The sequence below is a fragment of the Asparagus officinalis genome, chromosome 7 (genome assembly GCF_001876935.1).
Source record: "Asparagus officinalis chromosome 7, Aspof.V1, whole genome shotgun sequence".
Classification (NCBI taxonomy): Eukaryota; Viridiplantae; Streptophyta; class Magnoliopsida; order Asparagales; family Asparagaceae; genus Asparagus; species Asparagus officinalis.
The window spans coordinates 19,898,739-19,924,186 of NC_033800.1; positions in this window are offsets into that span (position 1 = coordinate 19,898,739).

A 25,448-nucleotide genomic window follows, 5' to 3' on the forward strand; every position below is an offset into this window, starting at 1 on the left:
TTAAGGTTAGAGTTTTATTGTTAAGGTTAAAGTTTTATTGTTAAGGTCAGCCTTTGGTTGTTAAGGTTAGACTTTGGTTGTTAAGTTTAGAGATTTGTTGTTAAGATTACGGTTTTATTGTTAAGGTTAGCTTTTGGTTGTTAAGATTAGAGATTTGTTGTTAAGCTTATCCTTTCATTGTTAAGTTTATATTCGGATGTTAATCTTACTTCTAACTTTGCAGGTATGGCCATGTTACTTCAAACTTTACTGAGTCCTTCAACAGCTGGATAAGAAAGGCACGAATGTTGCCAATCTTACCTTTGGTTGAGACGATACAGAAGCAAATCATGGAGAGCGTGCATGAAAGGAGGCTAATGGCAGCGAATTGGTCTGGATACTTATGTCCAGAAGCGGAGATACTGTTGAGTGAAAATATTCACCATAGTAGCTGCTTGGCTATTAAACATTTGACAGAAGATATTATGGAGGTCGAGTCCAATAAAACTTATCGTGTAGATTTGAAGAATCGGGCATGTTCATGCAGGGCTTGCGACATCACCCGCATTCCTTACAAACATTTGTGCACTGCAATTACATGGATGGGACGAAATATTTATCAATATTGTGATTGGTTTATGACCACTGACGTATTTAGAGCAAGTTATGCACCTGTTCGCGGGAAAAATTGTCTCCTTCATTGATGTCATTGCACACTCTTTGATAACAGTTAATCGGTTACAAAGATCCGGTCTTTTTATAAGATCCGGTTACAACAAAATCAAAGAAAAAGAAATAAAAAAAATTATAACTTTCCTTTTGAACGAATCGCGAGATCCTGTTTTGCGATCTCTCGCTTTTGTAGGTTCTTTGCCAACGCCGGGGTTAATCCGTGGACCACCGCGTGATCTAGATCCGGTCGGATCTACACGATTAGACGGGTGTTATCTCACTAAGGAAATAACAGCTGGGGGGTATTATTTCACCAAGGAAATAATAGCCTTTAGTTCTCGGGATCAAAGGCGAAGCTTTGATCCGGAGTATTACTTCGTGTAGATCTCAGATCTGATCTCTCTCTCTCGAACTCCTGCCTTTTGTGACGTGGATGCTCGCCAAGAACCAGATCTGAATGTCCAAGTCTTCAAGTCTTCAAAACTCCAAAGTTAATTCTCAATTCGGCAGAGTTTCGGCTCCAAAAGTCCCCCCCCCCCCTCACAAATTAACCATGCCTATCTATTTAATAGAGCTCTCCAGATCTGTGTCTTGCACAGATCTTGGCGGCTCACCTAATAGGTGGCTCGGACCACCTAGCCACCTATAGGTGGCTCGGCCACCGAGCCACCTAGAGGTGGCTCGGTTTTGGCCGAGTCCCCTAGGTGTTGTGGTTTTTGCCGTTTTTTCTGGTCTCGTGGTTGATTTGGACTCTGATTTGTTGATCTGAATCCTGATTTGGCAGTAAACCCGCTTCGTTGTTGATCCGAATTCTGATTTGACAGTCTGAATCCCAATATGACAGTAAATCTGCCTCGGTGTTTGAGTTCAAATCCGTTCTATGGTTGGATGACTCGTTGACTCACCGAACTGTTAGCTTGATTCCGCATGTGAATGGATGTATTCCATTGTTTGCGTGCGATTCGTTAGCCTCGTCGCCTCGTTAATCTGCTTCGTTGCGTGTCACTTGGCTTTGGCGTTGTGGACTGACGCTCGTGTTTGGATACGTCGCCCGATGGTTCGTCGGTTTGTGTCGAGCTGTGCTAAGCGACCTATAAGCAATTTTATACGCCTACAGATACCCCCTTCAAAGTATTTCAGTCTCGTTCTTTTATAGAAGAGTCTGGAATACTTTGGATATGATTGTCCCAACCTTCAGTCGGTGTAACGGGACCTTGGAATGGCTTCTGTTCTTGATTCCTTCAATCCTTCAGGCTATTCGGTGCTTTGTCGAATGTCTGTAAGGGTTCCGGTGCTGCATTTATTGTCTGACCGTTGTCGGAATTTTAAACTTGAAGTCGATTCCTAATTTTCTAATGTTTGTTGGTTCAACATAGAACTGACCATCGATTGTTGGCGTTGAGTTCTCATTTGCGACGCGTTGTCCGGCGTGGTGTTGTTGAGTTATCCTTAAGAATATTTTTAGGAAAAATATTCTCCAGGAACTTCTCAACCAAAAATAGGAAATAGTTTATACTCGTATACCTTATTGGAGTATTTTCATGTCCGAATGAGTCGAACCGGCCTAATAATGACCCAAAAGGCAGTGATTAGGCTCAAAAAATCCTCCGACCCTTCCGAATGTGTGGGAGAGGCAAGAATAGACAAGGGAATGAACCCTCGGTCGATTTGAAGTCGTTTCGATGTTCGATTCAGCTTCAATTTGAGTTCTGGTTCAAATCTGGTTCAAACTGGCTCAACCTTGTTCAAGACTGGTTCAACCTGGTTCAGGACTGGTTCAAGACTGGTTCATCCTGGTCTGGTCTGGTTCAGTCTGGTTTGGCCTGGTTCAGCCTGGTTTGGCCTGGTTTAGTCTCTTTTGAACTGATTTGGACTGGTCTGGTCTGGTTCAACCTGGTCCGGTTCAACCTGGTCTGGTCTGGTTCAAGGCTGGTTCACATTATAAAAGGGGTTCTTTTTCCTCCTCTTTTCCTCCTCTAGAGTCAGCCCCCTTTTCCTCCTATTTCTTGGATTCCTCTTCCCTCTTGCATTATCTTTCCCTCAAATCTTCATAAATACCCTAGATTCATCCTTCATTTGGATCTTAGACTGAAAAATCCCTCAAAAATCTCCATATAAAAATTTCTCTCAGGCCCCTCGAGCACGTGGTTCGAGCCTTCAAGATTTGATTTTTGTCGGATCTTCGGAGCTTCTTTCAGGTATATCCTCCATAATTTTAGCATATTTCATGCTTAATTCAATTTATGAACTTGTGGGATCGCATGTGAGGGTTAGGATTATGATTTGGCGCCTCGAGCTCGTCTTTCAGGGGGGTAGAATTGCAAAAAAAAGGAATTTTTTCTGGATCTGATCCCCTAATTTATTTCGCAGATCATTATGTCGCGTGCCCCAAGAGGTCGCTCCCCTGCTGCACCGGCTGATGGCGTGCTTCCTTCGTATGCTGGTGAGCTATTTTTGGCATATTTGGAAATTTACAAATTAGTCCTCTTTTTCCTGGAAATTTGCAAATTAGTCCTTTTTCCCCACATTGTTCTCCTTGGTGAGGCAATCGGGAAGAGCCTTGATTCTCCTTGGCGATGATCGACGCTTTAAAGATGGGTTTTGCTTGGCAAATTCAAATCTTCCGGTATATTAGGGCGATTTCGTGTTATTTTACACTTTGTAGGTCGGTGTATGTTACCACGTTATTTACGTGATGATGCATACCGTACTTCCAGTGTAAGACACTCAAAATCGTCTCTCTAATTACCCCGTGGATGATCTTATTTCGCTCTTTTATGAGACAGACTTAATTCATGGATAATTTTTTGACTCTATCTTTGTTTTGTTGCAGTCGAGTTCCCTACGGACAGTCTCTCTCCTCATGCTACTATAGGTCGTAGTGGGGATGTTTTATCTTCGGTTTCCGCCAGGATGGTGAGTCCCGAAATCATCCTAATATCCGACGATGAAGGGGAAGAGGATCCCATTGCTGCAATTATGTCTGACCAAGAATCTGTCCTCCCGGTCTCCGAATCCATGCAGGGCATCCTCCAAAAAGTAGAGAAGGTTATGCAACAAACGGCCACCGCCATTAGTTCTGAACGGGGAAGATTTTAAGATTTGCTCCCTTTCATAGCAGATAGTCTTAAAGACATTCAACGTGTATGTGGCATCCGGCTAGCTGGACGATGTGAGTTAAGGTTGACTTGCTTAGAGGAACTCATGTATCGTTTGGAAGAGCTAGTACACTTCGACTCATATGATGAGGTCACGCCGCTCATGATCGATGCTCAGATTCAGAGGATGCACGAGCATAAGGCCCGAGCGAGACGCATATCAGAGTAAGAAATTATCGTTGTGAACTTGTACGAACGGCAGCGTCATCTGCGGACTAAGATAGATGCTTATAACAGCATTGCTGATAGGACAGGGATTAGGACCGTCCAATAGGAGAAGACTCTAAAAGATTTTGAGCTCGAGAGCACCAGAGTTCAAAATGTTTATAGAGGAGAGCTGGAGGTTCTTCACGCGTTACGCCGAGAAGACGTAACTGCCGACGCTGCCGCCGTTCTTGCTCATACCAAGCGCTTCAGAAGGAAGAAGAGGAGAAGGTTCGAGCGGAACACGCAGAGAAACTTGTCGCTGTTAAGGCTAAAATTGCTTCCTTCAGTTTGTTAGATCTGATTTGAGACGTCTTCTTGTATCTCCACTTGGTCTGATTTTATAAATGAAATAAAGTCTTTTCTCTAGCGTACTCCTCTTTTTATCATTATGTTTCTCTGTTGATTGTGAACCCAACGGTCATAATATTTATAGGATTTTTGGCAAACCCTCAGCCATCAACGGGTTTGATAAACCTTTACCGACTACCGTTTGAGTCGGGCTAGCATGCGGATTGTCTAAATCTGTTCCGTATGTAACGTTGTGCTAAGAGATTAAATTCTCCGAGACTTTGTGCTATGATGTTGAATACATAGACTTCACCATTTGTTACGGGAATAGGCTACCTGGCGACATGTGTTAGGTGTTGACTTTAGGATTTTTGGCTAACCCCCAGCCTTCAACGGATTTGATTAGCCTTTACCGACTACCGTTTGAGTCGGGCTAGCATGCGAATTGTCTAAATCCGTTCTGCATGTAACGTTGTGCTAAGAGAGTTAACGCTCTTAGTGCTACGATAATGAATACGTAGACTTCGTCTTTCTCACGGGAATAGACTACCCGGCGACACGTGTTAGGCGTTGACTTTAGGGTTTCTGGCTAACCCCTAACCTTCAACGGATTTGACGTGCTCTTACCGATTACCGTTTGACTCGGGCTTACATGCGGATTGTTTTAAGTTCGTTCCGCATGTGACGTTGCGCTCAGAGATTGAATCCTCTGAGACTTGTTGCTATGACTTCGAATACATAGACTTCGCCATTGTTATGGGAATAGGCTACCATCCCTACTTAGGCTTCAGGATAAAATACCCCAGAATCGAACTCTGGTGTCTTTTTCTACGGAGAAAGACTAAACCGGCGACGCGTGTTAGGCGTCGGCATATCCTTTCTTAGGATTCAGGATGAAATTCCCCACGCGTGTAAGGCATGGATTTTGGCGTTATTAATAACAACCTGTCACAATGTTGAATATACGGACGGGTGTTCTTTTTAACGGTTAAGAACTAACCGGCAGCGCGGGTTAGGCGCAAACTTATCCCTGCTTATTAACGGTTAAGAACTAACCGGCAGCGCGGGTTAGGCGCAAACTTATCCCTGCTTAGGTTTCAGGATAGAATGCCCCAGAATCGAACTCTGGTGTCTTTTTCTACAGAAAAAGACTAAACCGGCAGCGCGTGTTAGGCGCAGACTTATCCCTGCTTAGGATTCGGGATAAACTTCCTAAGATGAATCCTAGATTGACAAATTTTGGAAAAGATCAGTGCGGGAAAGGAAGAATTTTATATTCTATTTCCCGGTCTTCTTTTAGGGTGAAGGCGAACCCGAATACAAGGAAGGAAGAATTTTATATTCTATTCCCTGATTCTGGAAAGGAAGAATTTTATATTCTATTTCCAGCGCAAAAGAAACTAGAAGTGGGATCTCCACTCCGAGAATCTGGAAAATCTAGATAAACTTACCTTTTATAGGATTGGTTATCTAGCCGGAAGATGAGTTTTTCGTTTATCGAAATGAAGTTTTAACTTTGGTTATAACCATGAGAAGGCTTAACCAAAGAGAAAAGAAATGAGTTCTTTCGTTTATCGAAAGGGGACTCCGAACTGAGAGTGGACCTCTTGTTCATGGAAAGAATCAAGAGGGCCAGAAAGACATTTTTGGTGGACTTACTGTCAATTGAAATTGATCAGTGAGGGATTTTGGTGGTGAAAATGATTTTGGGTATCCTCTAGAATATTAGGTGTAATATTCTTTAAGGAACTTCCCGGTAAATGAGTTATCCTGAATGTACTAGGGATAGTACTTTTTCAGGAACTTCCCATCTATTGGCATTAATTGTCTGGCGCCCTCTTGAGTAATCAGGCGATATGCGCCGTTTGAATAGACTGTGTCTATTACAAACGGTCCTTCCCATTTGGGTTCGAATTTACCTTTCTTCTTGGAGGTGAGAATTATTGGTCGGCGAATATCTCCTTCTTTGTCGGACTCTTTTGTTAAAAGCCCTAGATATTCTGGCTTGATAAAACTCAATGTGCTGTTGAGCTTCCAGACGCTTTTCATCCAACCTCTCGAGTTCTTCGAGATGTTTTTGATGTTGTTCTTCTGTCGTCATCTCAGTTGCGAGGGCGATCCGAAGAGATGGGATTTGAATTTCCAATGGTAGCACAGCTTCACATCCGTATACCAACGAATACGGGGTGGCCCCTGTAGGTGTGCGTATGGTGGTGCGATAAGCCCAGAGTGCCTCCCCAAGTTTATCGTCCCAGTCGTTTATTGGTCTTCACGAGCTTTGATAGGATTTTGATGATTGTCTTGTTAAACGCCTCAGCTAATCCATTCGCGGCGGGGTAATAAGCTGTTGACGAAACATCTTCAATTTTGAACTTGTCACAAAACCTGACGAAGGCGTTGCTTATGAATTGTGGACCGTTGTCATGGATGATCCGTCTTGGCACGCCGTGTCTGTATATGACATGATGCTTGATGAAATTGATGACGTTGTTCGTCTTTACTTCTTTAAGCGGAATTGCTTCAGCCCACTTTGAGAAGTAATCTGTGATTGCGAGGATGAATCGATCACCTTTGACGGAAGGGGGAAAAATAGGACCGACGATGTCCATGCCCCATGTCTCGAACGGCCAAGACGTGGTTGACGTGTGTAACTGCTCTGGCGGTTGATGCATATAATTTGCATGTATTTGACAAGCATGACACTCTCAGGCGTATTCTGTGAACTGGCACCGCTGACTCCTTCAGAGGTTAATGAGCTGCTGAATAAGACTAACGCCCAATCCTATACCATTAGCAGTTCCGAGAGCGGCTTTCCTGCAGGGACTAAATTCAGATCGTTCTTATATCATGCGACCACACCGATTCGTCCGATGACTCTCCTTGCCGGTTATCTCGCCATCTGGTTGAAGAAATGTGTGGTCCCGTATCAGTCTGGTGACGCTCTGCCACTGGAAGTGCTCTATCCTGCAGTTCAGCTTGCCTACAAGAAGGAACTTTCGCTTCTTCCGGTGATGGTTGCTAACATTCATCGAGGGCTTCGGCAGATTTCTGGTGCTTTTACACGGAGAGATGATGATAAACCGACTCAGATTCCTACCATTAAGGTAGAGCTCCCGTATATTTATTTGATGGCTTGGTTCGTTCTTCATCGTTCCGATGTGATGTCAATACCGAATGCCATAGATCAGTCTGTCCCCTTTCTACAGTTGCTTGAGAATGGTGAGTGGGAGGGCCGAGGATTCCCCGATATCAGGCGTCAGCTACAAGTCCACAAGTGCTGGGCATTCTCCACTTGCTTTCCACAGTTCTCCAGCCGGTACGGCGAGTGTTTGATTGATGAGGAGAAGCCGAGGGAGTATAGGACTTATCTGGATATGGGCTGCTTTAATTGGCTAGTGAACATTAGGCCGGGTTACCTGACTTTCCGGGTGGGGAATCAGTGCTTCATAGAGCCGTATCTACCTTGCCGATTCGCCCGCCAGTTCGGTTATGACCAGCTTTATGTAGGGAACCCGCGCCAGCAGCTTCGGGCTCATGGAGGTCTGGTGGACGGTCTTCGTGCATGGTTGTGGACCGTGACTGGTTGCACTGGAGCTAGGTTCAGTCTCCCAGGTACTGAGCGACAGTTGAACCTCACTTTCCTGAGCTGCAAGTGGTTGCTAGCAGCTAATAAGACTGTCCGTGTGAAGCCTATCGAAGAGTTGGTGGCCGAAGAAGCCTCTCAGCTTGATTCTCGTGTTATCCAGGACGGTGCTCGATCACAGAGGGCTCAGGGCAAGACCCGCCGACTTGATGCAGAAGGTCACAGGGCCTTTAGTTCTGCTGGAGAGGCCTCAGGCGGAGACCCTGAAGACTACGAGGCAGATTTGGAGCAAGGTTAGTCACCTATTTTTTCTTTTTCTCTGCATTTCCAAGTTGCTATTCCTGACCACTATTTGATATTTCAGGGACAGCGACCAATAGTGACGACGAATTCCGTCCTTTTACCCGGGCCAGACCTTCGATTGCTGTCCGTGCTGATAGGCGGAAAAGATTAGCCCACAAGCCGCATGCAAATTCACGAGCATCTGAGATGGACTTGGCTGATGAGGATCCTGTTAGTGACGGAGGTAACGTCTATTCTATAGATCATTTTCTTGATCGTTTAGAACTTCTGGCTCATGCTTTCCCATCCTATGCAGGATATCGTGAGGAAGGCGAGATGAGTCCCGATGATTGTGCATCTCCTGGTGAGCCTGACTCACCGCACCAGGTAGAAAAGCCTGCAGAGACCGCCCATGTTGGGGAGTCTGTCAATGAAGGACCCAGTTCGGTGATTCCAGGTACATCTTCAAGAGGTAACTTGTCTCTATTGGCCATAGTTTCCTTCCTCTTCCCTTATATCTTTTTATGTCAGATTTTTCGATTGATGACTTCGATGGGGAGGGCCTGCCTATGGACACTTCTATGTTCAGCTTCATGTATGATTCTCCTCAGATCGATGGCCAGCCGCCTCAGGATATGTTTCCTGAGTCTGTACTCCCTCAGACTCCCGGGAACGGTTATTTTGAAGGTGCGTGCCTCTTCTCAAGCTAACTATAGGACTAGCCAATTCCTTGACTAATGCAACTATAATATGATGTTTCTGTTTTGTGCCTAACAGGGGCTTTTGTTGAGGCTGACCCTGTTGAGCCGGCTGTACGACCAACTCCACCAGTCGATGCAGCTACAGTCCTTACATCTCCACCACCCCCAGTGACTCGAGGGGGCGGAGGTATAATTTAATTAACTGAGTAATGCCATTCATTTCCTCATTGAGGCTTTTGACGAATTTCTCTTCTTTGTGTAGGGCTTCCTTCTCAGCTTCATGTCCTCGTTAAGGAGTTGTTATCGGGGAATGACCCTGAGAAGATCATCATCAGCGTAGAAGTCCGCTCTTATTTCTCCTCCCTGACTGCTATAATTGGCAAACTCCTCCACGACGGACTTTCTCTTCGCCAATTTAAGCCCTACCTCGATTCCAAGATAAATTTGATTAGGGACATAGGATGTCCGGATCTGGCGACGGCTATGGTTGATGACCTTGATCGCTTAGAGCGTGAGCTTCAGATGTTTCATGAGCTCCGGGATACAGGTGCCTCTTCATTCGTTGCTGCCGAGTTGGATGCTCGCTTACAGACATGGCGCAGTACTCGGATAGTTGCCGAGCTCGAGATTCAGGTGCAGCGGGGCCGAATAGATCGAGTTGAAGCTGACCTTGCCACTAGATCATCTTCACTTGAGGAGCTTGATTCTCAGATAGATCAGCTCCGACGAGAACTCCGTGAGAAGGAAGACGCGAAGATGCAAAATCAGCAAGCACATGCTGCTTTATCTGATGAGCTGAAGTCCTTGAAGCAGACACTGGCTGAGACAGAGGAGGTTGCTGTGAGGACTTTAGCCGCGAACGAAGAGTCTGTCAGAATCAGAGCTGAGTTGCAGGAGGAGCTTAGGCGAACTTATGATGAGAAGCTGTCCGAGTTTAGTCAGCAGGTTTTTAGCCATGGGCTTGATGTATGATCCTATTTGCTGAAAACTTTGACATTTTATTCTCTTAATGGAACTGTTTTTTTTTATCTTTATCTTTATTATGATTCCTCATCACGTTTGAAATGATTGACCATAATACTCATAGGATTTTTGGCAAACCCCCAGCCTTCAACGGGTTTGATTAGCCTTTACCGACTACCGTTTGAGTCGGGCTAGCATGCGGATTATCGGAATCCGTTCCGCATGTAACGTTGTGCTAAGGGAATGAACTCCCTTAGACTTCGTGCTATGATGTCGAATACATAGACTTCGCCATTGTTACGGGAATAGGCTACCCGGCGACACGTGTTAGGTGTTGACTTTAGGATTTTTGGCTAACCCCCAGCCTTCAACGGGTTTGATTAGCCTTTACCGACTACCGTTTGAGTCGGGCTAGCATGCGGATTATCGGAATCCGTTCCGCATGTAACGTTGTGCTAAGGGAATGAACTCCCTTAGACTTCGTGCTATGATGTCGAATACATAGACTTCGCCATTGTTACGGGAATAGGCTACCCGGCGACACGTGTTAGGTGTTGACTTTAGGATTTTTGGCTAACCCCCAGCCTTCAACGGGTTTGATTAGCCTTTACCGACTACCGTTTGAGTCGGGCTAGCATGCGGATTATCGGAATCCGTTCCGCATGTAACGTTGTGCTAAGGGAATGAACTCCCTTAGACTTCGTGCTATGATGTCGAATACATAGACTTCGCCATTGTTACGGGAATAGGCTACCCGGCAACACGTGTTAGGTGTTGACTTTATCCCTACTTAGGCTTCGGGATAAAATACCCCAGAATCGGACTCTGGTGTCTTTTTGTTCGGAAAAAGACTAAACCGGCGACGCGTGTTAGGCGTCGGCATATCCTTTCTTAGGATTCAGGATGAAATTCCCCATGCGTGTAAGGCATGGATTTTGGTGTTATTAATAACAACCTGCCACAATGTTGAATATGTGAACGGGTGTTCTTTTTAACGGTTAAGAACTAACCGGCAGCGCAGGTTAAGCGCAGACTTATCCTTGCTTAGGTTTCAGGATAAAATACCCCAGAATCAGACTCTGGTGTCTTTTTGTGCGGAAAAAGACTAAACCGGCAGCGCGTGTTAGGCGCAGACTTATCCCTGCTTAGGATTCGGGATAAACTTCCTAAGATGAATCCTAGATTGACAAATTTTGGAAAAGATCAGTGCGGGAAAGGAAGAATTTTATATTCTATTTCCCGGTCTTCTTTTAGGGTGAAGGCGAACCCGAAAAAATAAGGAAGGAAGAATTTTATATTCTATTCCCTGATTCTGGAAAGGAAGAATTTTATATTCTATTTCCAGCGCAAAAGAAACTAGAAGTGGAATCTCCACTCCGAGAATCTGGAAAATCTAGATAAACCTACCTTTTATAGGATTGGTTATCTAAAGATGAGAAAAAGGTTCTTCGTTTATCGAAGTGGAATTCCAACTGAAATTTTCAACTCCGGTTATAACCATGAAAAAGGTTTAACCAAAGAGAAAAAGGGAAGGAGTTCTTTCGTTTATCGAAAAGGGACTCCGAACTGAAAGTGGACCTCTTGCTCATGGAGAGAATCAAGAGGGCCAGAAAAACGTTTTTGGTGGACTCACTGTCAATTGAAATTGATTAGTGAGGGATTTTGGTGGTGAAAATGATTTTGGGTTATCCTCTAGAATATTAAGTGTAATATTCTTCAAGGAACTTCCCGGTAAATGAGTTATCCTGAATGTACTAGGGATAGTACTTTTTCAGGAACTTCCCATCTATTGGCATTAATTGTCTGGCGCCCTCTTGAGTAATCAGGCGATATGCGCCGTTTGAGTAGACTGTGTCTATCACAAACGGTCCTTCCCATTTGGGGTTCAAATTTACCTTTCTTCTTGGAGTTGAGGATTATCGGTCGGCGAGCAGCGAGGACCATATCTCCTTCTTTGTCGGACTCTTTTGTTAAAAGCCCTAGATATTCTGGCTTGATAAAACTCAATGTGCTGTTGAGCTTCCAGACGCTTTTCATCCAACCTCTCGAGTTCTTCGAGATGTTTTTGATGTTGTTCTTCTGTCGTCATCTCAGTTGCGAGGGCGATCCGAAGAGATGGGATTTGAATTTCCAATGGTAGCACAGCTTCACATCCGTATACCAACGAATATGGAGTGGCCCCTGTAGGTGTGCGTATGGTGGTGCGATAAGCCCAGAGTGCTTCACCGAGTTTATCGTCCCAATCTCGTTTATTGGTCTTCACGAGCTTTGATAGGATTTTGATGATTGTCTTGTTAAACGCCTCAGCTAATCCATTCGCGGCGGGGTAATAAGCTGTTGACGAAACATCTTCAATTTTGAACTTGTCACAAAACCTGACGAAGGCGTTGCTTATGAATTGTGGACCGTTGTCATGGATGATCCGTCTTGGCACGCCGTGTCGGCATTGGCCATGATGTTTGATAAAACTGATGATGTTGTTCGTCTTCACTTCTCTAAGGGAATTGCTTCAGCCCACTTTGAAAAGTAATCCGTGATTGCGAGAATGAATCGATCACCTTTGACTGAAGGGGGAAAAATAGGACCGACAATGTCCATACCCCATGTCTCGAACGACCAAGACGTGGTTGACGTGTGCAACTGCTCTGGTGGTTGATGCATATAATTTGCATGTATTTGACAAGCATGATACTCTCGGGCATATTCGATTGCGTCACGAACCATTGTTGGCCAAAAATATCCCATTCTCCTGATACGATCATACAGTTTGGGACCAGGCTGATGCGCACCACATTCTCCTTCGTGTGCTTCTTTAAGAACTTCTTCTGCTTCTTTGTTCGAAAGGCATCGGAGTAACAAACCACCATACCCTCTACGGTATAACGTATGGGTCTCGTTATTATAGAAGAATATCGGTGCTCTTCGACGGATTGATTCCCTTTCTTTTACATCCTCCAGCAAAATATCATATTGGACGTAGTCAATGATAGGAAAGCGCCAATCTCGGGACTCAGACCCAATTTGAGTTGCATTCACCTCCTTGGCATTTATGTTTCCATCATGTTCCTCTTCAATATCCATATCGTGTATGGGTATGCAGAGCTGATGCGTCCTTACTGTGACTAACAGCTCAGCTTCGGGAGGCTGCGCAAGTGATACCGCTAGTGCTGCTAGTGCATCCGCATAAGCGTTCTGGAGACGAGGGATATATTCAATGAAGAATTCTTTAAAAGATTCTGCCATTTTGATGGCCTCCTGGTGGTACGGGATTAGGTCTTGGTTCCTGACTTCATACTCTCCACGGACTTGGTTGACTATCAATTGAGAATCCCCAAAAGCTTCGAGATATTTGACCCCCAGCTCCTTGGCAAAACTGAGTCCAATGAGAAGCGCGTTGTATTCGGCTACGTTATTGGAGCACGGGCTAGTCAATGAATAAGCCCGAGGCATCACATGCTTCCCCAGGGAAATTAAGACAACTCCAACTCCGGAGGAAACTATAGAACCTCCCGGGGTTATTGCCCTATTAACTGCCCTCGAAGCACCATCGAAATATAATTTCCATACTTGTTGGTGCGACGTAGTGTTAACCTCGTGGGTTTTATCCGGCAAATCATCATATACTTCTGCCGTATCCGTTGTCGGGTTTGCCGCCAAAAGATCACAAATCGCTTGTCCTTTGACCGACTTCTGCTGTTTGAAGTGCAAATCGTATTGGGACAAGAGAAGGGCCCATTTCGCTAACCGCCAATTCATGGAGGCCGGTTGCGTCATAAATACCCGCACTGGATTAACATTAGAAATGACGTAGATCGTCTGTCCAACTAAATAATGCCGCATCTTTTGCATTGCGAATACCAATGCGAGGCATTCTTTCTTGATCATTGGATATCGAGACTCGGCGCCTATCAAGGTCCGACTTAGGTAATATACTGCCTGTTTGTGACCATTATCATCATCTTATGCTAATAAAGCACTTATCGAGTGGTTCATCGCCTTGAGATAAATCAAGAACGGTCTACCTGATTTTGGTGCAACGAGAACAGGAGGATTCGTTAGATATGTTTTGATATCTTCGAATGCTTTTTGGCAGGCGTCGTCCCAAATAAATGACACCCCTTTCTTGTTTAATTTTGAGAATGGTTGGCACTTCCCAGAAAGATTTGAGATGAACCGCAGGATATAAGCTAATCGCCCTTGCAACCCTCTATGTATCACCTTCACCTTATCAGGATCGATATGTATACCTTTAGTGGTGACGACGAATCCAAGGAATTTTCCGCTGGACATTCCAAGGAACGATTTAGTGGGGTTCATCTTCAATTGATGACTCCTCATGAGATCGAACATCGTCTTCAAGTCCTTGATGTGATCTTCTTTGTTGCGGCTTTTTACAACCAAATCATCAACGTAGCATTTGACTGTTTTCCTGAGATGTTCTTGGAAAATCTTGGTCATTGCTCGCTGGTATGTGGCACCTGTGTTTTTTAGACCGAAAGGCATCACTGTGTAGCAAAAGACACCGAGGGGCGTTCTGAACGCTGTATGCTTCTCGTCATCTGGGTGCATCTTGATTTGGTTATATCCTGAAAAACCATCCATAAAAGACATTCTCTCAAATCCGCATGTATTGTCGATAATGACATCCGTGATTGGGAGAGAAAAGTCGTCTTTTGGACATGCCGCATTCAGGTCCCTGAAGTCGATGCAAATCCTGATTTTACCGTTCTTCTTCATGACTAGAACGATATTAGCTAGCCAGTCTGGATGTTGTTCCTCTCGGATAAATCCTCTGATTCGATACTTTTTAACCTCTGCCTCAATGGCTTCCATAATCTGCGGACGAAACCGTCTTTGCTGTTGTTTGACAGGTTTGGCATCCGGCTTAATATCGAGGCGGTGCATTGCCACATTGGGATCGAGCCCGGGCATATCTTCATAGTTCCACCTGAAGACGTCAATATATTCCCTGATGAGAGCAATTAATTCTTCCTTCTCATTTAGGGGAAGACTATCACTGATGAATATAGGCTTTGGGTTGTCCTCGTCACCCATGTTAACTTGGACTATTTTATCTTCAGTGGGGGGTTACCTCTGTTCGAACCTATCACCATACTGCATGTTCAGGTGATGAACCCACGGGTCTTCCCATGTTGGCATTTGATCGTCGTCTTCCATTGTGGATGGATCAGCTGTAGCCATGTTCGCCATTAGACCTTTGAAAGCTTCCCCCAGACTTGTATCAGAATCCCATTCCGAGGTATCTGACGAATTTCCATCTTTGTATTGCTTAGATGATTGGTCATTAATTAACCAGCAGCATTCGTCTTCTGAAGAAGATTCGTACCCTAACCCTCGTCCATATTTATAATAGTCATCGGGTTTCCTTTTTGGTAGATATACCGCTTTGGCTGGGGTACGAGGACCTCGATCGAAGTATAGACCTTCTCTGAGTGTGAAATCATATCCCTGTTTTTCCATGAGCTTGCGTGCTTTCGGACTATACTTAGATAAATGCTGACCAGGTTTATCATCATCTTCATCTTCCCTTAAGAAATGATCTGGTAATGGAGAGATTTTTCCTTTACCGTAAATCATTTCTTTTGCGCCTCTTATTTTGTTCGGGATGACCATGGTTGTTCCGAAAGAATGCTGGAGGCGTTCCTTTGTTACATAGGACGATCAGAGCGGCATATACAAATCGGGATCATCATACAGTCCTTTTATCACATCATCAAGAGACAGGGAGTACTCTAAATCATTATTTATTTCATTATTGGCAAGTTGCCAGTTACAACTGCCCTCTGACGTTTGTTCATCGTCAAGGTTGATTACAAAGGGTACAATGTCGTTTAAAACATAACCTCCATTGTAATCAAATCCGGCTTCGGTATCAGCTTCTTCTCCGATGTCCGTGCCATGAGCCGATGATTCAGTATCGGATTCGTTACCATAAAGGAGAGAATCAGTGAAATAATTCTCATACCCTTTGACTGGTTGCTTATCTGCGACCACCGTCCTAACCCTATTATCAGTGTCGACATATTTCAAACACTGATGGAGAGTGGAGAGAATTATAACGTTACTATGGATCCAAGGCCGACCTAATAGTAAATTATATGAAGTTTCGGCATCGATCACATAACATGTGACTTCTGTCTTCAAATCTCCCATTTAACACTTTACCCGGATCTTACCCAAGGGTCTTGACCCGCTAGTGTTGAATCCATAGATAACAGTGCCTGTGGATACCAACTTGGAGGAAATGCATCAAGCGAAGCGGCATAATACTCACAGCAGAACCCGGATCCACTTGGATTCGGTTGACTTTGCTGGAGCCAATGTACCCGATGAAATATAGCGGTCGATCGTGGTTCGAATTCTTCGTCTGCATATCCTCTTTGGTGAAAGTAATGCAGGGAAGGTTCTTAGTCGCTATATTACATTGTTGACTCGGCGGTTCTGGTTCTTCAGGCACCGGCTTGATTTGAGTCAGAAACACCTCTGAATTGGCCAAAGCTTCTTGCAAGGCCTCCCTGGTTTTCTTGGACAACCGCAGCAACTCATACAGCGTTATCCGTGCTGGAATGTTGGCTAGTTGAGCCATTATATCGAAGACTTGCGGAGTCTTCGAGCTTTCCAGTTTGTCTCTTCCAATCGGGCGACTGAAACGAGACTGCTTCGGATTCTGAACCTCCTGGGGATTCTTCTCTTTCGGTTTATTCACCAGCTGTCGTCGAGCCTCTTCGTCCGTTGTAGGACTCGTAATCACCCCCATCTCTGTGAGAGTTTTGGCTGGTCCCTGTTTATTCACCCCCTGCTCACTAGGTGGTGGATAATTGTAGTGATACTCATTTCCGCTTCTAGTGGCGAAGACTTCTTGTTCTTCTTCGGAGAGCGGGAAAGTATGAGCTTCATCGCCATCCTCCTCAAAGATTGCCGATGTAGCATTGCAGAACTTACCTTTACCCTTTCTTCTCGAGGAAGTCACCCACTGTTCATCTTTAATGAGATCGGGATGAACCCAGAGGATTTCGCCGTTCGGGGCTGTGTGTGGCACAAGTCCTTTTTGGCGCTGTCCATATGGGTCATCGTTCACTGTCTTCATTCCTACTTTGGTGATGCGCTCTGGTTTGAACCATGTTGTAGGTACCGATCCAAAGCTGATTGAAACCGGATTTGCTCCAACATTCTTGGACGGCTTCGGGGTTATGACGCCTACATCAATTAGCGCCTGAATCTTGTCCTTGAGGTGGTAGCACGACTTGGTAGGGTGATGGACCACTCTATGGTATGCGTAATACTTCGGATCTGTCACTTTGCTAGCCCCTTCTTGGTCCACGATTGCCGGTAGCTAGATTTTGTTGTTCTCTAACAGGTACTTAAAGATGCCGGAAACTTCGTCATCTTTGAAGGAGTACACTTTAGGAAACCTCAGCTCTGAAGATTTCTGCTTCTGAGGCTGTTGTTGCCATTGCCCCCGAGATTGTTGTGGCGCTTGTTGCTGCGGCTGTTGCTGATGTTGCAATTGGAAAGTTTGATTAGCATCAACTGTGTTAGCATGTGCCTTACCTTTTCCTCGTGGGATGAAATTCTGTTGCGGAGAATTATTCGCCTGTTGGCCTCTCTCCGCCTTCTTCCTTCTGAGGAATCGCTCAGCTTGCTCTCCTCGGACCTTCAAATCCTTCCATATCTTGGACGGTGCTATCCCCATTGCTTCCAACACGTCCAAGGCGAGGTTGTTGTGGCAAGTATGGAGGATGAATTCCTCGGTGATCGGGTCCCGACAGTTCATCGCCTTGTTCCGGAACCTCTTGACGAAGGTATCAACCAATTCCTCGTCTTTCTGTTTCTCATCAAGCAACGACCCGATGGATATCTCAGTGTCGTCATCGAAGAAGTTGGCGAGGAACTTAGTCTCCATATCATCCCAGCTGTTCACGCTTCCTCTGCTTGAGGCGGCGATACCAGTCGAAGGAGACTCCACGAAGAGTGCCAACGAAGGACCGTACCATCAGAGGCTCATTACCAGAGATAACCCCCAGGTACGATTTGAAGTAAATCAAATGCTGAGTGGGTGAACCCATCCCATTAAACGGCGTGAAGTTAATTAGGTTGAACTTCGCCGGATATGGGATTGATTCCCACTCCCCAAGTGCGATTTGAAGTAAATCAAATGCTGGGTAGGTGAACCCATCCCATTAAACGGCGTGAAGTTAATTAGATTAAACTTCGCCGGATATGGGATCGATTCCCATTCTCTTGGGTATGGGCAAGGAATGCCTGTTTTCTTCATCTCTTGAGCAGAAATCAATGTATTGATTTTGCTCTCGAGGTTCTTAATCTTTAAGTTTTTACCTGTGTTTTCGCTAGCATTCTCATTACCACCCCCTGCATTGACGGGAGGATTATTGGTATTATGAGTCTCATTCGCATTCGTATCCTCGTCTTCTAGATTAACCGGGTTACGACGACTTGGCTCGCCTTGCTGGTTCGTCAATACTTAGATTTGTTGGTCATGCATTTCTCTCATGTTCTGCATGGCCATCTGCATTTCGAACCTGAAGGTTTCCTGTTGCTTAGCTAAGGCGTCTTCAATCATCTTGACCACTTGCTCCACACTTATCATAAGTGCCTCGCGGGGTTGTCCCTCGCTGGATATCGTATTATCTGATGCAACCATGGAGCCGGCATCAGGTTCTTCATCTTCTGAAGGGAGTCTTGTCCGAACCCTACCATAGGTTGCTCGCTTGATGGTTCCGGACTGCAGACGGGTTCTAGGCCGGGATGCTTTCAGAATCGACTCGAGATTATCCCGTGCCGATGTCCCCTTACTGGTCATATTGGTAGTGACCCTCAGAAATTCTCCATCTTCAACCACCGTTCTTCTTCGTCGGAAACGCCTAGGCCTTGGTTTTGGTGTTTCGGTACTAAGTCTTTCGAAAATCGAAACTCTTTCGGGGACCGCCTTGATGCAGTTACACTCAGACAATACTGCCCGAATGAGTTTGGAATAGGGGCATTGAGTTTCCTGTTCTCGGGGACTCCTCATCTTGGTTTTACTCGTACCCCCAACACGATAGTACAATTCGTCTGCTTGACCTATCGTGTGTTGGCACGACTTCTCAGGTATAACATTATCGTCATCAGATGATAATGTTTCCTTCTGAGGGTGAACTGCCTTCTTTGGGCTTTCAAAAGTTACGCGCCTCGAGACATGCCTTTTTGGGCGTGAGTTCTTAGCGGGCTCCTGGACTTCAATGCGCAAATTGGTGCGCGTAGCTGCCCTGATTTCTTTGTCATGTTGGAGGTGACGGCGACCCCCAGTGTGTTGAGTCGATCTGGGCTTCTTTATCGGGCCCAAACGATCTTGAACAGGAGCTTTGCATCGTCCATCAGGAAGTGGGCCAAGGCGCTCCAAAACTGGCTTCTTCCTTCGGGATGATTCTGCATGATCTCCCGGAGAAGCTATTGGAATTATCGGCGACTTTGGCTGATTCACCGGAGGTTGAACTTTGGATGGAGGCTGCTTCGGCCTCCACACTTGGCGGGTTGATGGCGGCTTCTTGGCCACTCTTCCTTTCTTCAATTCCTCGGCCTTCTGCACGAGGATTCTTGGCTTCTTGGACTTGAGCTCGTGCCTGCGCTGATAGTGCGCGGCGCTTGCGAATGCGCTCCTCAAGTGTCGAACGGTTCCATTTGACCCGGACCCATTCGCTTGTCGGCGGCTTGTAGGAGTCGCCATTCATCGGTGGTTGAGGCTGTTTGCCTCTCCTGCTCTTCAGATCCGCGTGATAGCGGACTCCGTCGGTGGACTCCATCGCCTTTGCGAGTTGCCGCGCAAGGCGTTGACGTCGCCTCTGGTGGGCTCTCTTCGAGGGAGTCACAACGCGCTCAACAGTAGACGTGTTGACAAGAATAGGTCTGACCTCGTTGGAGGTCGGTGATGCGACGATCTCGGCAGCGAAATCGTTGGCTCCCACTGTGGTCGCCAGATTGTTCGCGGGAAAAATTGTGTCCTTCATTGATGTCATTGCACACTCTTTGATAACAGTTAATCGGTTACAAAGATCAGGTCTTTTTATAAGATCCGGTTACAACGAAATCAAAGAAAAAGAAATTAAAAAAATTACAACTTTCCTTTTGAACGAATCGCGAGATCCTGTTTTGCGATCTCTCGCTTTTGTGGGTTCTTTGCCAACGCCGGGGTTAATCTGTGGACCACCGTGCGATCTAGATCCGATCGGATCTACACGATTAGACGGGTGTTATCTCACTAAGGAAATAACAGCCGGGGGTACTATTTCACCAAGGAAATAATAGTCTTTAGTTCTCGGGATCAAAGGCTAAGCTTTGATCCGGAGTATTACTTCGTGTAGATCTCAGATCTAATCTCTCTCTCTCGAACTCCTGCCTTTGGTGACGTGGATGCTCGCCAAGAACCAGATCTGAATGTCTAAGTCTTCAAGGCTTCAAAACTCCAAAGTTAATTCTCAATTCGGCAGAGTTTCGACTCCAAAAGTTCCCCCCCTTCACAAATGAACCATGCCCTCTATTTATAGGCTCTCAGATCTGTGCCTTGGCACAGATCTGGGCCGGCCACCTATAGGTGGGTCGGCCACCGAGCCACCTATAGGTGGCTAGGCTTTGGCCGAGTCCCCTAGGTGTTGTGGTTTTTACCGTTTTTTCCGGTCTCGTGGTTGATTTGGACTCTGATTTGTTGATCTGAATCCTGATTTGGCAGTAAACCCGCTTCGTTGTTGATCCGGATTCTGATTTGACAATCTGAATCCCAATATGACAGTAAATCCGCCTCGGTGTTTGAGTTCAAATCTGTTCTATGGTTGGATGACTCGTTGACTCACCGAACTGTTAGCTTGATTCCGCATGCGAATGGATGTATTCCATTGTTTGTGTGCGATTTGTTAGCCTCGTCGCCTCGTTAATCCGCTTCGTTGCGTGTCACTTGGCTTTGGCGTTGTGGACTGACGCTCGTGTTTGGATACCTCGCCCGATGGTTCGTCGGTTTGTGCCGAGCTGTGCTAAGGGACCTATAAGCAATTTTATACGCCTACAGCACCGATCCTCTTTCCTATCCCAGATTGCGAGAAACGCTATGTACCACCAGAAGACCGATTGTTAAAGCCTCCTCTCACCAAAAAAGATAGGGAAGACCATGTACTAGATGAATAAACAACAGGTCACTAAACACCCGTCCTGTTAAGTGCTCTCGATGCAACATGGAGGGTCACAATCGTCAAACTTGTAACGAGCCTATATCGTTTAGCGTTTTATTGTTAGGGTTATGGACTGGTTGATAAGGTTACTGTTTGGTTGTCATGTTTACGAATTTGTTATCAAGTACATCGTTACAAGTGTTAAGGTTATGACTTGGTTGTTAAGGTTATGACTTGGTTGTTAATTTTATCGCTTGAATGTTAAGCTTACTGTTATTCACTTGTACTTGGTTATCAATGTTACCGATATATTTTTCTGATACTGCATTCAATGCATTTCATAGTTCCTAAGGTATGAGAGTTATGATAACCTGGACTCCTACCTATTCCCACCTTCCACGCGGCAATCTCCTCATCCCTTGGCTTATTCCAAGATATGATAGTTATGATACCCTTTCGCCTCATTCTTTCCTCTTTATCTTCCCATCACCGCCACTCTATTGATCCTCACTCTTTTTTCAATCATCCTAAGTCCCCCTCCAATCAGCCTCCTAGCACCTTCAAGTCCCATTTCTGTCATAAACCAGAAGATCATGGCTAGCCCTTCACGCTGATGAAGTCTGCGACTACTGTCCTTATGGCTTTTATAAACTAGAAGAGCTTTCTTCTTTCACCATCTTTAATATTTCTAGATTCTTCCCATATAATAGCATCAACCTTTTAAATGTTAATACCATTATCTATTCTCCATTGTCATTTCTCTTAGTTCCATCAGCTGTGGGTGAATATAAATGGTTTTCTTTAGAGAGCTTTCCGTGAGCTTACCAGGCTTACCTAACTTTCTGATAATTTTTGGATTCTTCCTATATAATAGCATCAACCTTTTGAATGTTAATACTGTTATCTATTCCCCATTGTCATTTCTCTAAGTTCCATCAGCTGTGGGTGAATATAAATGTCTTTCTCCAGAGAGCTTTCTGTGAGCTTACCAGGCTTACCTAACTTTCTGATAATTTCTTTCTTCTTTGAGCCAAGATTCAAAAGTACAGTGAAGACAATCAATCCAGGGAGTTCATCCAAGAAATCTCCATTGTAATAGTAAAGTCATATGGGAAGGTAGGCATATGACGGTGGAGAGAAGAATACGAGCATATGTTAACAATGTATACTGGATGTTTGTTTAACTTTTGGTTTGTTTAACTTGATGTGGCTTGGTTGTCAAAGTTATGGGTTTGTTGTTAATGTTACGGAATTTATTGTTAAGTTTAACATTTTATTGTTAAGCTTATTAATTGGTTGTCAAGATTAACGTTTGTTGTCAAGGTTAGCACAGGATTGTTATTCGCGCTTGGTTATCAATGTTATGTCTTGGTTGTAAAAGAATATGTTTACCTGATTCAAGGTTGTTAATATTTACGTGTATTTTTGTTCAGAAAAATTCTCGCTTGGCTGTTATAATTAAGGTTATGGACTGGTTGTCAAGATTACGAATTTATTGTTAAGTTCAAGTTTTATTGTTAAACTTATGATTGGTTGTTAAGGTTAGCCTTTTAGTGGTTAAGGTTAGCTTTTGGTTGTTATGGTTACCTAGAGAAAATGATCTCTTTCTGCATTAAATGCATTTCACTATAATGTTTGTTCCCAAGACAGACAGTCATTATCACATTGCCCCTTGCTATTCCCATATGCCACGCAGCGATTACCGCCATCCCTTCGCCTGTTCCAAGACATGAACTCTTTCCTCGATCTTCCCATCACCGCTATTCTCTTCGTCTGTTCACAAGCCTCCTAGCAACTAGATCCTCCCCTTCCTGTCCTAAACCAGAAGATCATGGCTCACGATGATATCATCTGCATCTACTGTCATGGCTCAGGGCATATTTCCCGGGATTGCCCTCATGGTTTCAGAGCTTACACCCCTCCACGATTGCTCCCTGTGCCAAACAACACTGCCAACACCATTCAAGAGCTGACTACCTTCGTCATCTTCACTCCTGAGTTGGGACGTCCATCTATAGAGGTGTAATGCCCGTAAAATTTTGATATTAATTAAAATATTTTTTTATATTTTAAAATATTTAATTATTATTTTTAGAAAAGTATTTGTATTTTTCTCAGCCTTCTAGATTTTTCTATGATTTAAAAGTATAAATTTTATATTTATTTAAATAATTTTAATATTTATAATTTTATTTTGTGCGGTAAAAATTTCTAGAATTAATTTATTGAGTTATCGATACTATTACGTATCATTTTAAATAATACGTTGTATTATTGTTACTATTACCAATTATGTCGTGTATTATGTTGTATTATTAATTATGTATTATTTGTGTAATTTATTGTATTATTTTAATTATTGCGTATCAACTGTCGTATTAGCACAACTGGTACATTTTATCGCGTAGATAATTATTCCATAATTATTTGATTTTTAAAATAAGTAATTATATGTTTTATTAATTCATAATTATTTGATTTTTAAAATAAGTAATTATATGTTTTATTAATTATTCTTGTTTAATTGTATAATTTATAGTATTATTTCATAAGTAATTATATGTTTTATTAATTATTCTTGTTTAATTGTATAATTTATAGTATTATTTCTTCAGTTACGTATCAGCTGTTGTATTATTACAACTGGTACTTTTTTTGTAGATAACTATTCTATAATTAGTTTAATTTTTAAGTACCCATAATTATTTATTTTAAATATTTTCGTTAAATACCTAAACCCTAACCCTAATTATATACCTATAAATATAACCCTCTCTCCCTCTCTTTTTCTTTTTCGTTAAATACCTAAACCCTAACCCTAATTATATACCTATAAATATAACCCTCTCTCCCTCTCTTTTTCGTGTTACCCAGCCGCCAAAGAAACCCAGCCTCCCTCTCTCTTTATTTTTTCTCTCTCTCACATTCTCCTCCCTCTCTCCTCTCATGCTCTCTCCGTCCTCAAGAAACCTCACGCCAACCATCGCCACCAAAACCTCCACCACCATCACCGAACCTAACCTCAGCCAGTGCCTCTCCCTCGACCACCAACACCTCCCAAGCAAATCTGTCGGTGCCGCCCACTCTCAGGCCACAGAACATCCCGCCTCTTCCGCTCCACCATCTGAATATCAACACCGCCTGTCCTCTGCCATCGCCAGAACGGCACCCACCTGCCTCCAATCAATCCTCGCCAACCGCCGACCACCGAGCCAAGACCGCTTACCTCACCATGCCAGCCACCCTCTCATCCACCCTACAAACCACCGACAGCCCGCTCTACAGCCGCCCGCCTCTGGCGTCTTGCAACCCCTAGCCCCGTCTGGCACCACTTTCCTTGACAGCAGCGCCCCATGACAATACCCACGCCCAAGCCTCACCCTCACCAGATCCACCGCCCTCGTCAAGCTTAGTCACACCCTGAGCTCTCTCCGTCGTTGTCAGTGTCGAGATCCCGCTGTTGGCCTCCCCTGTTCACCGCTTCGGCCACCCCTGCTCCTCCTATAGCCACCCAACCCCGCGGTCAACCTTGCCCACCGTCTCCCTCGTTGACGCAGCTCAACACCTCCCCTCGCTCGCCGTCGACGTCGACCACCGCCGATGATCGCGCTGCCTCGAGCGTCCAACAACGCCTTTGATTCCGTAGTCCACTCGTTCGATAGCCGAGGCAAGATCCCTCTTGCTCGTCGCCTCGTCAACTTAATATTTATATCTATGATGAATTGTTTTGATTATTTACTAGGATATATATGAAATTATTTGATTACTGAAACTAATAACATAAAACATGATCAGAGAAAAAGAAAGAACAGAAAAAGAATGAAATTATTTGATTACTGAAACTAATAACATAAAACATGATCAGAGAAAAAGAAAGAACAGAAAAAGAATAACATGTTTAGGAAAGAATATCGACATAAAACATGATCAGAGAAAAAGAAAGAACAGAAAAAGAATAACATGTTTAGGAAAGAATATCGTTTAGGCAGTGCCTGAGTCGACCTGACCTGACGTGTCGACACGCGTGAGTCGACACAAAAGACGGAGTGCGACGACTGATCTTCGAGTCGACACCGTAAGTCAACTCGAAGGGCGGAGAGACCCAGCCCGACAAGTCTTAGGATTTTATTAGGACTAATGTCGACATTTTATGTGTATAATAACTACTAATTGTGATCCCTCTTATACTGTTCATTCATAACATATTGTTTGTAGTTTCTAATCATGTTTTATAATCTTTATTTTATTGTATTAGTCTTCATTACTTATTGTTTCATGCTGTGATTGAGAACCTTAGGAGTTCATGATTTAGTGGCATCGTGCATTATGAACAGACTTAGTGACATGTGTGAGGATGTTGACTGAGTTTAGGTGGTGAACCCGAGTTTCAATGAGGATTATGGTTGACTTAGAAAGAATGAGAAGAGTTGGGATGATA